Genomic DNA, 15,184 nt, shown 5'->3' with positions numbered 1-15,184 from the left:
ATGATCAAATCTACAAGTTAGTAATTTTAATAACTATTTGTGGTTAATACAAAGGTTGCATAACATACAAAGATGTATAAAACTGTTGGTTATTTCCAATAGTATGAGCACAAAAATGAGATCATAATTGACTCAGTGAAAAATCATGGTAACAATGCATCAAATGGATCAAGAGCATGAAGAACATGAGCATGTCTTAAGCATTAGGTATGATCAATACAACTCTAGTATTGTCTAAACAAAATTATCAACATTTTGTGTCAATGGCATATGCTTCAAAAATAATAAAGTACAATTATCTGCATAATTGGAACAAGAGTTATGACTTAACAACCACAGTGAATCTTGTAATTAGATAACAAGATAAAACAAATTATGTGCAATATTTACAAGGTATATACAATGGGACCGAGAAGGCTATCATCTTAGTGATAGCAGTCCGGAATCACTGGGCTCAGTGTGGTTGTTAGAACTGCTAGGCTTAACCTGGTGGCTGTTGCGACTCCATTTCAAGAGATGCCCGATGTCCCAGGTCAGAACTGATGACCTTTTTGGACTCCTCATGTTAGAAGGAATCTAATGACATCCAACTTTCGATATCAACAAACGAAGCGGTGTGTTGCAAGCACTTATGCAAGCAATAAATGTGTACTATGAGAGTGTCGACTCTCACAGAAACATTCATATGTGTGTGAAAGATCTCAAGGAATTTATACGAATAATGGATTTACTTTCAGACAACACTTTCACCACAGAAGTTTATATTAGTTAAACTCACAAACATTGTTATGTGCATGAATGGTCAATCCAAATGCCAGACAGATATAAGACTTGTGTGATAACCTTACTTATATGCAGAACTCTTACATATTGTTCTGACTGGTATTATATACATATAAAATTGGAAAGAAGTCTTCATTTATAAATAAACAATGGGTATACAAATAGAGAAGTCAACACCTATATCAGATGATATACAGGAATCTTATATAACAGAGAACAGCAACCACAAAAGCAAACAAACCATCTCATAAAACTCTATAGGAATCCACTGTGAGTTCACAATATAAAATAGAAAAAAGGATAACCAAAAAGTATAATTTTAAATGAAGTAAAACCAACAGCCTGAGTCCAAAGATTGGACTTCCTTATTTACTACTATACAGAAAGAACTGTTGATTTAATACTCAAGAGCAGCACCAATAAACAACACAACCCTCTCCCAAAAAAATAAAAACGTGGTATACCAAATTACAGCCCCAAGTCTTACTAAGAAAAACTCCCTCTGGATCCTCCTCTTAAACCGGGTGACCATCTTATCTAAATGTATGGCTTGTAATAGTGGTTTCTTAAAACCCTCACGGATATCGTGAATGTTTGTAGGAGAGACGCTGTGCGCACCTTCAGCCGTCGCCATGTCTCAATAGTAAACACATATAAGGGTTACATTCTTGAAGCAAAGTGCTTGGAAGCGCCAAAGTGTTCTGTCTATAATACATTGTCAATAATGTAAATGGGGCTCTTAAGGATTCCCATTTACATTATGCAGTTCAGTTTAGGTTACCAAACTATGTGGAATTTATGTAGATCACTTTGGTGTATTGTGTTGTGGTGTCGTGTAGTGTGGTGGTGGTGGTGTGGTATAGTGAGGTAGTGTGTGGTGGTGGTGGTGTGGTACAGTGAGGTAGTGTGTGGTGGTGGTGGTGTGGTACAGTGAGGTAGTGTGTGGTGGTGGTGGTATGGTGTAGTGTGGTGGTTGTGGTGTGGTATAGTGTGGTGATGATTTGGTAATGGTGGTGTGGTATTGTGTGTGGGAGTGGGTGGTAGTAGTGGTAGTGTGTGTGGGAGTGGGTGGTAGTAGTGGTAGTGTGTGGTGGTGGTGGTGTGATGTGAAAGTGTGTACATACCTAGTTGTGCTTGCGGGGGGTGAGCTCTGGCTTTTTAGTCCCGCCTCTCAACTGTTAATCAACTAATGTACAGGTTCTTGAGGTTACTGGGATTTATCATATCTACACTTGAATCTGTGTATGGAGTCATCCTCCACCACATCACTTCCTAATGCATTCCATTTGTCTACTACTCTGACACTGAAAAAATTCTTTCTAACATCTGTATGGCTCATTTGGTCAATCAGCTTCCGCCTGTGTTCCCTAGTACTTGTGTCCCATGTGTTAAGTAGTCTATGTTTATCTACCCTATCAATTCCTCTTAGAATCTTGTACGTGGTGATCATGTCAACCACTAACTCTTCTGTCTCCCAGTGACGCGAGGTCTAATTCCCGTAGCCTCTCCTCGTAGCTCATACCCTTCAGTTCGGGTGCTAGTCTGGGGCAAACCTTTGAACCTTTTCCAGTTTAGTCTTATGCTTGACTAGATATGGACTCCATGCTGGAGCCGCATACTCTAGGATTGATCTGACATATTTGGTATACAAAGTTCTGAAAGATTCCTTACACAAGTTTCTAAAGGCCGTTCTTATGTTAGCCAACCTGGCATATGCCGCTGATGTTATCCTCTTGATATTTGCTGCAGGGGAGAGGTCTGGCGTGATATCAACCCCCAGGTCTTTCTCTCCCTCTGACTCTTGAAGTATTTCATCTCCCAAATGATTCCATGTATCAGGTCTCCTGCTCCCTACACCTATCTTCATTACATTACATTTGTTTGGGTTAAACTCTAACAACAATTTGTTCGACATTCCTGCAGCTTGCCCAGGTCTTCTTGAAGGCTCAAGCTGTCCTCCTCTGTTTTAATCCTTCTCATAATTTCGGTGTCGTCAGCAAGCATTGAGAGGAATTAGTCTATCCCCCTCTGGGAGATCATTTACGTATATCAGAAACAGGATAGGTCCAAGTACAGAGCCCTGTGGGACTCCACTGGTGACTTCACGCCAGTCTGAGGTCTCACCCCTCACTGTAACTCTTTATTTCCTATTGCTTAGGTACTCCTATATCCACTGGAGCACCCTACCAGTTACTCCTGCGTGTTGCTCCAGCTTATGCATCAGCCTTTTATGGGGTACTGTGTCCAAGGCTTTCCAACAGTCCAAAAAAATGCAGTCTGCCCATCCTTCTCTTTCTTGTTAATTTTTTATTACCTGAACATAGAATTCTATTAAGCCTGAAAGGCAAGATTTACCGTCCCTGAACCCATGTTGATGGGTTGTCACGAAGTCTCTTCTCTCCAGATGAGTTACTAGGTTTTTCACACGATCTTCTCCATCACCTTGCATGGTATACAAGTTAAGGACACTGGCCTGTAGTTCAGTGCCTCATGTCTGTCACCCTTTTTGTATATTGGTACTACATTAGCCTTCTTCCATATTTCTGGTAGGTCTCCCCTCTCCAGTGACCTACTATACACTATGGAGAGTGGCAAGCAAGTGCTCCTGTACACTCTTTCAATACCCATGGTGAGATTCCATCCGGGCCAACAGCCTTTCTCACGTCCAGATCCAACAGCTGCCTCTTGATTTCATCTCTTGTAATTTGGAACCCTTAATTAAAAGGCCGCCTGGTTTACTGCCACCTCTCCTAGTGCAGTGATCTCTCCTTGTTCTATTATGAAGACTTCCTGGCACCTCTTGTTGAGTTCTTCACAAATCTTTTTGTCATTCTCTGTGTACATGTCTCCTCACCCGTTCTAAGTTTCATCACCTGTTCCTTCACTGTTGTTTTCCTCCTGATGTGACTGTGGAGTAGCTTTAGTTCGGTCTTGGCTTTATTAGCTATTTCATTTTCATACTTTTTCTCAGCTTCTCTTCTCACACTAACATACTCGTTCCTGGTTCTCTGGTATCTTTCTCTGCTTTCTGGTGTTCTGTTATTTCGGAAGTTCTTCAGCGTCCTCTTGTTCAGTTCCTTTGCTTTCATATATGCCCTATTAAACCACGGATTCTACTTTTGCTTTTTCCTACTGGGCTGTGATGAATCTGTTTACTGCCTCCTGACACTTTTGGGTGACATAGTCCATCATGTCTTGTATGGACTTAATTTTGAGTTCTGTGTCCCATGGTCCCTGTGTCCCTTAGGAATTTTTTCATCTCATAATTTCCCATTCGGTTCGCTAGCCCTTTGTTTCCAAGTTCCTTTTTTAGGGGAGATAATTCCTAGCTCTACCAGGTACTCAAAGATCAATACACTGCGACACTCATTTCCAAGGGGGCTTCGACCTTAACTTCCCTTATATCCGACTCATTTAGGGTAAATATCAGATCAAGCATAACTGGTTCAACCTCTCCTCTCATTCTTGTTGGTCCCTTGATGTGTTGGCTTAGAAAGTTTCTTGCCATATTCCTGTTTGGGTCTTCTGTCGTTTGGTTGGTGTTATATATATGACTATTACAATAATTTTTGTCCTCAAATTGTTATGGTACCTGTTATGTAGTCACTGTGTGGTCGTCATGTGGTGCAGTGTGGTAGTGGTAGTGTGTGTTAGTTGTTTGGTGTAGTGTGATAGTGGTAGTGGTATGTGGTGTTAGTGTGGTATAGTTTGTTAGTGTGTGGTGGTGGTGTGGTATAGTGTGTGGTGATGATGTGGTAGTGGTGTAAGGTGGTGGTGTGGTAGTGTGTAGTATTGTTTGTGGAGTTGGTGGTAGTGGCAGTGTAAGGTGATGGTGAAGAATAGTGTGGTGGTGGTAGTGATGTGTAATATAGTGTGGAAGTGTATGTGGCAGTTTGTGTTGGTGGTAATGTGTGGTGGTAGTGTTAGGTGGTGGTGTGGTATAGTATGGTAGTGTTTGGTAGTGGTGTGGTGTGATGTGGTGGTGGTGTAGGGTGCTGGTGTGGTAGTGTGTGTGGTGGTGGTGGTAGTGTGTAGTGATAGTGAAGGTGTAGTGTGTGGTGGTGGTGGTAGTGTGTAGTGATAGTGAAGGTGTAGTGTGTGGTGGTTGTATTGTATAGTGTGGTAATGTGTGGTGGTGGTAGTGGTATGTGGTACAGTGTGGTAGTGTACTCACCTAGTTGTACTTACCAAGTTGTGGTTGCGGGGGTTGGGCTCTGGCTCTTTGGTCCCGCCTCTTAACTGTCAATGAACTGGTAAACAGATTCCTGAACCTACTGGGCTCTGTCATATCTACATTTGAAACTGTGTATGGAGTCAGCCTCCACCACATCACTACTTAATGCATTCCATTTGTCAATTACCCTGACACTGAAAAAATTCTTTCTAATGTCTCTGTTGCTCATCTGTGTACTAAGTTTCCACCTGTGTCCTCTTGTTCGTGTTCCATCCGTGCTAAAGAGTTTGTCTTTGTCCAAATATCAATTGTCTTGAAAATTTTGTAGGTGGTTATCATGTCTCCCCTTGCTCTTCTGTTTTCCAAGGAAGTGAGGTTCTGCTCCTTTAGCCTTTCCTCATAACTTATACCTCTCAGTTCTTCTCTAACTTCGCCTAGTGTTTAATTAACTAGGTATGGACTCCAGGCTGGAGCTGCATACTCCAGGATTGGTCGTACATAAGTGGTATACAAGGTCCTCCACGATTCCTTACACAAGTTTCTAAAGGCAGTTCTTATGTTGGCCAGTCTAGCATATGCCGCTGATGATATCCTTTTGATGTGGGCCTCTGGGGACAGGTTCTGTGTGATATCAACCCCCATATCTTTCTCTCTATTTGACTATTGCAGGATATCACCTCCCAGATCGTACATTGTATTCAACCTTCTGTCCCCTTCGCTTGATTTCATTACTTTACACTTTCCTGAATTGAACTTTAGTAGCCAATTTCTAGACCATTCCACCAGTTTGTGTGTATGTGTGACAGTGTGTGGTGGCGGTAGTAGTAGTGGTGGAGTGATGTGGTAGTGTGTCGTGGTTGTGTTGTATAATGTGGAAGTGTGTTGTGGTAGTATGGTATAGTGGGGTAGTGGTAGTGTGTGGGGGGGGGGTGGTGATGTGGTAGTGTGTGGTTGTGGTATAGTGCAGTGTGGTATAGTGTGGTAGTGTGTGATGGTGGTGTGTAGTGTTGTAGTGTTCGTTTGAGGTGATAGTGTGGTGTAGTGCAGCAGTGTTATTGTTAAGTGGTAGTGTGTGGTGGTGTATTGTGTTGGTGGTAGTGGTGATGTGGTAGTGTGTGGTTGTGGTATTGTGGCGTTTGGCAGTATGTGGTGGTGCATAGTGTCCCTCTCTATCTATCGTCTGTCTGTCTGCCATCGCACCCCTAACACTACGTGTAACCCTAGAACTGTCGGCAGGTGTTCAATATACACAGCTGAACAGTGTTTCACTGCCGACATTATTCAACTGTCGACTGGTAACCCTCCAACTGTCGGTAGGTGTTCATTATACACAGGTGTGTCTTTTGATAGCGCTAGTAAATGGTGAGCATCCTCTATACATGCACACATTGTGATTAGTTCCAGATCAGTGTAGCCACTCGGCTCACATGTGACGTTTGGTCCCAAACGTGACTTAATTTATCCCACACTACACCCCCACCACATATCAGGAAAAAAACGACATCCTTTACTAATCATTAATACAAAATGCAGATAATATTGCCGCTGTTCTAAAAAAGTACTATTAAATTAATACATACTAACACAAATTATTTTATTTACCCATGCGTAGAAAATTAGAGTTGTAGAATTTTCCGAGAAAAACGCGATGTCATTGCCAGGTCACCAATACCAAATTCACCAGTTAATATTATTGTTAATTCTTTAACATTAGCCTCTGGACTGTAAACATCCTATGTAAACAAATAATAAAATCTCATGAGTCAATGTTTTCCCACACCACACACCACCACTACCACTCCACCACCTCACACTACCTCACTATACCACACACCATTACCACACTATTCCACACCACCACCTACCAATACTACCACACCAGACCACAACCACACACTACCTCTACCACAATACACCACCACAACACCACCACTACCACACCTCCATTTCCATGCCACACTACCACACGACACTACCACACCACCATACAATGCATCCTTACCATATTACCACGCTACCACACCTCCATTACTACACCATTACCCCACAACACTACCACACACATTATCTTCCACTGCCATCAATCTCAACTATCAACCACAACTGCCACTAACCACTACAATCATCAACCACAATAATCATCAACCACACTACCATCAACAATAATAACCAACTCTCACCACTACCACCAACCACAACTATCAACCATCACAACCATCAACCACCAAAACCATCACCCATCTTGTTCTAGTGTTTGAGGGAAGGCTACTTATTACCATCAACTACCACGTCCATTAACACCACCACTTCCATCTACCACCAAAATCATCAACCACAACAACTATCAATCGCCATAACCACCAACCATCATAACCATCAACCACCATAATCTTTAACCACTATAATCATCAACCACCTTAACCATCAACATCCACTTCCACCATCAACCACATCCACCAACCACAACCAACATATCAATCACCACCACCACCACAACTATCAACACCACTACAATTAACAACCACTACCATCAATAACCACAACCAATTACATCTGCCATCAACCACCACTACCATCCATAACCATTACCGTCAATCACCACTACCATCAACCACCACTACCATCACTTCCAACAACCACCACTTCCATCATCCACCAAAGTCATCAACCACAATAACTATCAACCAACATCAACCACCAACCAAATGAATCATCAAAAACCTACATCCACCACGATACCTTCCTCCATCACCATACCTTCCTCCACTACCACCAGCACCACCATTACCACCACCACCAACACATCCACTTCCACCACCACCTCCACTACAGCACTTCCACCATCACCAGCACCTCAACTACCACTACCACCACCACCTCCACTACCACCACCTTCATTACCACCACCCCCAGCACCTCCACTACCACCACTACCAGCACCTCCACTACCACCACCACTAGCATCTCTGCTATCACCACCACCAACACCTCCACTACCACAAACAGCACCTCCACTTCCACCATCACCAGCACCTCCACAACCACTACTACCACCAGCACCTCCACAACCAATACAACCACCATCAACACCAGCACCTCCACCACTACTACAACACCTTCACTACTACCACCAGCACCTTCACAACCATTACCACCATCAACACAATCTACCACACTATTCCACACACACCACTACCACACCACCACCATACACCACTACTACCACACCACAACCACACACCATGACTACCACACCACCACCACACACTACCTCTAAGGGAATACACCACCATACATTACCTCTACCAGATTACACCACCACACACTACCACACTAAGCCACAGATGTTATGAACCCCAGGTATCTTGGTGAGTTGAATCTACCTTGTGAGAGTTATTCTATCCACCTGACTAGAGGTAGGAAACAAGGCAAGAAAATGAATTAAATAAATGTTGGTGAATTATTACTAAATAGAGACAAGCAGAGGACAAGCATCTTATAGAAGCGAGTGAAGATGAGATGTCAACATTTTGTGAAGTGACGTAAGCAGAGGTCATAATATGTCACTTTAATTGCTACAGTCGTCAGTTTCAGACGTACGTCGGATCCCTCCTGGATAGAAAAAGAATATAGTTCTTGGTCTAGTGATTGAGAGAAGGATAGTTATTACAATGTGTGAGGAAGCTGCTGATGACGGCGTACGTCATTTCCCAGTGAACGGGAACGATATTAGCTAAAGCACTTTCACGCACCCGACGTGAGTGCGCCTGACTACCTAAGTTTGCGCCAAGGGTTTCTCGTCAGCGCACTGCTAGACTAAAATGTGTATACTCGTTTCAGTTTTCTCACCTTAATTCTCGTGCTACTTCGTTTCTTTTGATATCATTGTATTTGCAATGAATTCCCTACAAGGGTATATGCATCTAAGGTCCACAATTCCGGCACGACCACCCACAGCAAAGCCGAAAATCGACCGAGCGTTATCCGTGAGAGTGCAAAAGCAGTAAAATGTGTATACTCGTTTCACTTTTTTCACTTTAATTCTCGTGCTACTTCGTTGTTTTGGTATCAATGTGTTCGCAATACAAATCCCTACTGAGGTATAAGCATAAAAGGTATAAGGGCCTGGTGTAACTTAAGGAAAGCCTAAATTCGGCCAAGTGATACCCGTGAGCGAGCACAAATTGGCACACCCACAGCCTAATGTGCATACTCTGTTTCAGTTTGATAACATAACTTTACCTGTTACGTCGTTACGTTACATACCAAATTGTCCGCAATATAAAGGTGCACATTTTAAATCTAATTCCATAATAAGAAAACAAAAAATGGAGTTTTAACAAATATTTAAATTTTTGGATGCTCATCGCTACAAAAGTATTTATATTCTTTCCAGTGTTCTTACCTCAATTGTCAGGCTACGTCGTCATTATGGTATATAATTGTGTGCAATCTAAAGGAGCTCATTTTGAAACCAGTACCAGAATGATCAGATAAAAATTTGATCATAGGCATTCCTATGTGCGCGAAAGTGTTAGGGACGCCATAAAGCCTGCATGGTGGCTGCTTCCTGTGTGGACCCTAATGAGAGATATTTTTCAAGTGAGGAAAGTAAGCAGTCGTTTCAGCGTGAAGCCTGCCAGGTGACTTTGTGTACTCAAATCAGAAATTAAAAAAACATTTATAGACAGTCCAAAAGCGTTTTGCTGGACGACCAAGAGTAGTGCCATTTTTGAGAGTCTGTGAGCAAGTGTCGCCACACGTCACCTTCTGCGGTAAGCGCACTTAATTATGTTAGAATATTAATTATTGATCGATCGTGTGCCCAGCGATCATAAGAGATATTTAAAAATATATGTTAGATATTTCGTGGAGATAGTAAGAGTATACAAGGAGTTAGAGATGATGGGACATGATGGAGGCGAGAGCAGCGCACGATTCCTCGCTGGAGGTCACTAAGCGACTGAGGGAGTAATGCCCCATGGTGCAAGCGGAGGTTGATTTCAGTGTGGACTTGTCCAGCATAGGGGAGTACTCATCTCGGAAAGACTGGAGCGGAGTGAGATGTCTGATGGCGAGATTTAATGTAAAAATATATATATGAGTGATATTTATGTTTTATTAGGGAAATGTAATTTTGGCAAGGTAATGGAATTACAGGTTTGTGTGGGGGAAGGTCGTGGAGGAGCTTCACCTCTGAGGAAGATTATAAGGTGGAGCTGAACTTCAAATGTGGATCTGAACTTCAAGTGTGGAGTATTATGATGATGTTGTTGATGTTGGTTGTCCATCCTTACAGACAACCCAACCCAAAACCCGGAGAGTGCTTATTTTGACCAGGAGATCACCTTGGGCTGGCTTTTGAAGAGAGGCTCAGCATCACATATTTAGGGGATGCGGCTCCAACATTAGCTTCATTGTCATGTGCACACACCTACTCGAGCCGCCGTGACTCCCCACTCTCTCCTTATGTGGTATGATCTCAATCCCCTTTTCTTTGATATTACTCTGTACTACTCTGTCCACAACTATAGTTCTTGGTTCTTTCTCTCTCTCTCTCTCTCCTACTTTCTGGGAAGCCTCACTAGGACAAGGGCAAACACCTTCTAGTTATAAACATTTAATATACAGAGAACATATACAAACATACACAAGATACAACAATAACGCCAACACTCTATGCTATTGCAGTCAGGTTGCATCCAATCCCATCGGGACTCTATCAGCTGCTTATCTCAAGTGGTAGTCCAACTCCTGACTTGCCACTTATGTTATCAACCTCGTTAGGTGGGTTAAATCTTGTATATACTATTGCACTATCAGCCCTAGAACATATATATAAATATACACGAAAGTACACAAGGAAATCTAGCCTATGGCTGTAACACTATAAACATTAATATAAATGTTCCTTGATACAAAAATAATCAGTCACCCACCTTCCACTGTGTTTATGTTTAATATCTAATGTTTCCACCCAACATCTCTCTGCTTTCTACATGCTGTGAGGACAGACTCCCCCATCCAAGACGAATCCATCTCCCACCTCCCGCTGGGCGGTTTCTCTGCCTGCCGCTGCGGGGCAGCTACCCCGTTAAGAGCTAAGTCTCCTCAGTCACCTGGCTTGGAGGGGACGGACGTCGCTCCACCCTCCTGGACGTTCCTCTATCTTTACTCTCTCATTTAGGCCTTCTGCCTTATCAAAACATGCCTAACATATCAATAGACACTTGCTACGATCGCTGGGCACACGATCAACTATAGATTATCACTATTAACTAGTTAAATTTGGGCTTACCACAATTAGGTCTCCTGCAGGGAGCTCTCCCTCTTGATGGCGCCTGACCAGGGTGCTCCTACGGCCCATGAAAATGTCTCTGGGCGGCTTCACAACTCTTCTTGCCGTCCAGGAATTGAGACCACATGTGTCCAGCTTGATTCCACAGCTGAAACGTCTGCACACTGCTTTCCTCTTGAAGGTATATCAACTAGGAGTTCCTCTCTAACAGAAGCTCCCACGGAGCGCGGCTTTGCCTCACGATGTCTGGTGCTCAAGTGAGCTCAAGGTCCTCTCAAGCAAGCCTCAAATCTCCAGCAAATTCTCCACATCTCATGTCAAGTCATTTACTTTTATTCTTGATCACTGCCCATATTCCTAAACTGTCTGTCAAGTTTTACCAATTAATTTTACGTAAATATCTTCATGTCTATATTTCTTTGACCTCTTAGTTAGGTCAGGTCATGCAGAATAACTCTCAAGGTAGACTCGTTTTTCAGCTACCTGGGATCATAACACTCCCATCCCCTTATTTTTGAGAGTTATTCCAGTGGCGAGGCTTGGGAAAATACATCTGCCACCACACTGTCTCGTTCTTCAACCGATTGGATCGACCGGTTGATCTGCTTTTGTACCCCCTTTGGAGTCTACAATTATCCGTTGCACCTTGCAACATCTAGCTCATAACTCGCTAGAAACATGGTCTTCTCTTAAACCATCCAACTTCTTTCACCTTGGCTAGGCTGTCCCCATTGGACACCTGGGGCCAGATTCACGAAGGTACTTACGAAGGTTTTTCTTCTTAGCTACGAATGTTTTCCTTCTTAGCGCCTTCGTGGCGGCTACGTCGGTATTCAGGTAGCTACACTAAGTGGAAAAATCTTTGTAAGTTTGGTCCGGGATCTAAGTGCGGTTTCGACCACTCGTAGCTTTACGTAAACTGGATACAACTCAATTTTTCTCTACTACATAACACTGGGATCGATTTTAAGATTTTGGAACATAAACAAATGATTATAAAAATTGAATCTCATGAAGAGGAGTCCTTCGTGTTAGTTATATATGCATTCTCTGCTTGAAACTTTGAGTAAATATGTCTTTTATGATATTAGAATTAGTTTTATAATAGCAAGATATTATACCCGTAGTTATTAAGTAAATAAACACTGGTGAACATGAAATATGAGAGAAGGTGATGAGCCCTGCCTTATGGGATAATTTACTATCACCAAATGCCCCTGTTCACCTAGTAGTAAGGGTGTACCTTAGCTATATTCACAAGTCGAGCCTGGCCTCGGGCCGGGCTTGGGGAGTAGAAGAACTCCCAGAACCCCATCAACCAGGTATCAACCAGGTATCTATACATACCCATTTCTAATTTATTTAGTTTGGTTTTATTTTGAGATTAAATCTGGGTGAGACATAAAATAAAAATATGCTGCACAAATGATGTTAGGTAAGGAGAAGGGTAAAAATGTCAAAAACTTTATTCATTGAATACGTAAAGCTATAATTATGACTATATGGACTATTAAAAAAGAGAGAGGGAAGTAGGGGTCCAAGACCTCTTCCTGTTATACAACTTGGGTGTGGAACAAGTAATTATCAAAAGAAGGCACCATGCCGGGAAGGCTATGTAGCAGTAAGGCAGTGAGGTGAGGCAGCTACTTATTTGCGAAATGCTTATTTTATTTACCTTATAAGCTGAGGCAACTTATTTTATTTGAGGAATACTCAGCTGATTCCTCTTCATTTAGCATGGAACAAATTTGTGTCCAAGACCTCTTCCTGTTACACAATTTGGCTGTGTGTAACCAAACTAGAAGTGTTCTACAAATCAAGGGGCCCCAGAATGTGGAATGACCTGTCGAATCATGTCAAAGTCTGTACCTCTCTCAACCAGTTTAAGAGTAAAACCAAGTACTACCTAAATAACTCCATGTAACCTAACTTATTCCCTAAATGTCAACCCACGTTTTGTTATTTTTTAAACAATGATGTTTACCAACGTGTACAATTGCTGATTTCTGCTATGTTACCCCCCCCCTTTTTTATTTGTTATTCCTTCTTTCAACACAATTTATACATAATTCCGATTACTATTAAGTTTTAGTGTAAGTGTTTTTTCCCCCACACCTTGCCCGAAATGCTAAGAGTATTAGTGGCTTTAGGTATTGTATGTACTAGCTCTGTCTATAAATCCAACATTATGTTTGTAAATCAACAGTATGTACTTTTCCTGAATAAAATTTATTTATTATTATTTATTTATTAATCAGTAAGTATTAAAAGAAGGCACCAAGCTGGGAAGGCTATGTAGCACCATTGTGTGTAACAATAAACCATTTTTTTTAACAAATAATGCACCTGTATGGTAAAACAAATCCTGTCAGTTGTAAAAATATTGATGCAGTTATTTAAATAAAAATAACATGAAAGAAATATTTCTGGTTTATTTTTAACCTATTTTTTGTACTGTACAGTATATCCAAGGAAGTGAAAAATTGAGACATAATGCACAATTTAATGAATGATTCAAAAATGATTAGCATGGATTAGCAGTTCAAAAGAAATATGACTATGACATTTCAACATGAGATCTTAATGATCCATGGTTAACATGATTTAATAAGGATAATACAATACTGTATTTGTAATAATACAAACTATATTTTAAAAGCTTTATTACTGATTTTTTTTATTAAAAAGATTAGGTATACACAGCAATGTGCTGCTACCCTATTCTATATGGAATATTACACAGTGTAGATAAAAAACTAGCTATAAGTTTATCTAAACTCCCATCTCACAGGATGGTTAGACATACATGGAATCAAGGTAGAAAATACCAACCTCAATACAAAAAACAAATCAACCCTGACTAAACAACTCTTCACGATTTTCACAAGAGGTAAGCACTGAATCATGGAAACATTATATTATAATTACTCTTACCAGTTTCTACAAGACTCTTCTCAAACAATGTATTTTTAAACATGTTTAGGTATACACAGCAATGTACTGCTTCCCTATTCTGTATGAAGGACCACACAGTGTAGATCAAAAACCAGCTACAAGCTCATCCAACATCCTCACCTCACAGGATGGCCAGTCATACATGTAATCAGGAGAGAACAAAATAATGCTGATCTATTAGCCTCTACTGGCAAAATCTGGGTGCAGCACAAGATTATCTTCCAATATTCCTGAGTGTATGAAGTAATTACAGAGCTCAAAGTACCCTATACCATTTGGTATGAAGTCACTGATAACAGGACAATCACAGATATAGTGTTGGAGAGTATGTTCTCTCAAGTAGGACTGAAAACAGATGCTTTTTTCCACCAAGAGGGCTATAAACCCATGGAACCGCCTATCCGCTGAAGCCGTAAATGCCAAATTCCAGCTAAAAAATATCATTAAGACAATTGGCGTGCCCTTTAACAAGCCGCCGGCTCTGTCCTCGTCGAGGCCACTAGATAGTTAGTGGCCTTGGGTAAATTCAGTAAATATATACAATAATTGTCAGCGCATCTTCCGAGCAACAAGAACAGCTACACAGTATCTCTTAGAATTACGTAGGTAAACAACAAAAGTAACATATTTGTTTACTACAATGTCGGTGCTGGCTGTAGAAGTTGAAAAAACATTGTTTTACTTCGAAATATACTAATTTTATAAGAAAATTCGACGTAAATAGGAGGCAGTAGAGCTCCGATAAGCCAGCACTAAATCTTCAATATGAAGAATGTTGCTGCTCTCTGATTGGCCAAACGAAACACAGTATTGACCTCTAGCGGCACGCAGGTGAACCAACAAATTTCTTCCTAAGTGGACGTACCTGAATTGCACCTAAGCATCTTCTTAGGGCACACTTAGGAACCTTCGTAGCAAACCTACTTACGAAGAAATACATGGAGCTTCGTGAATCTATGTCCTGCACTCCATCA

The sequence above is a fragment of the Procambarus clarkii genome, chromosome 2, assembly GCF_040958095.1.
Source record: "Procambarus clarkii isolate CNS0578487 chromosome 2, FALCON_Pclarkii_2.0, whole genome shotgun sequence".
In the NCBI taxonomy this organism is placed as follows: domain Eukaryota; kingdom Metazoa; phylum Arthropoda; class Malacostraca; order Decapoda; family Cambaridae; genus Procambarus; species Procambarus clarkii.
This window is presented reverse-complemented; position numbering follows the sequence as displayed.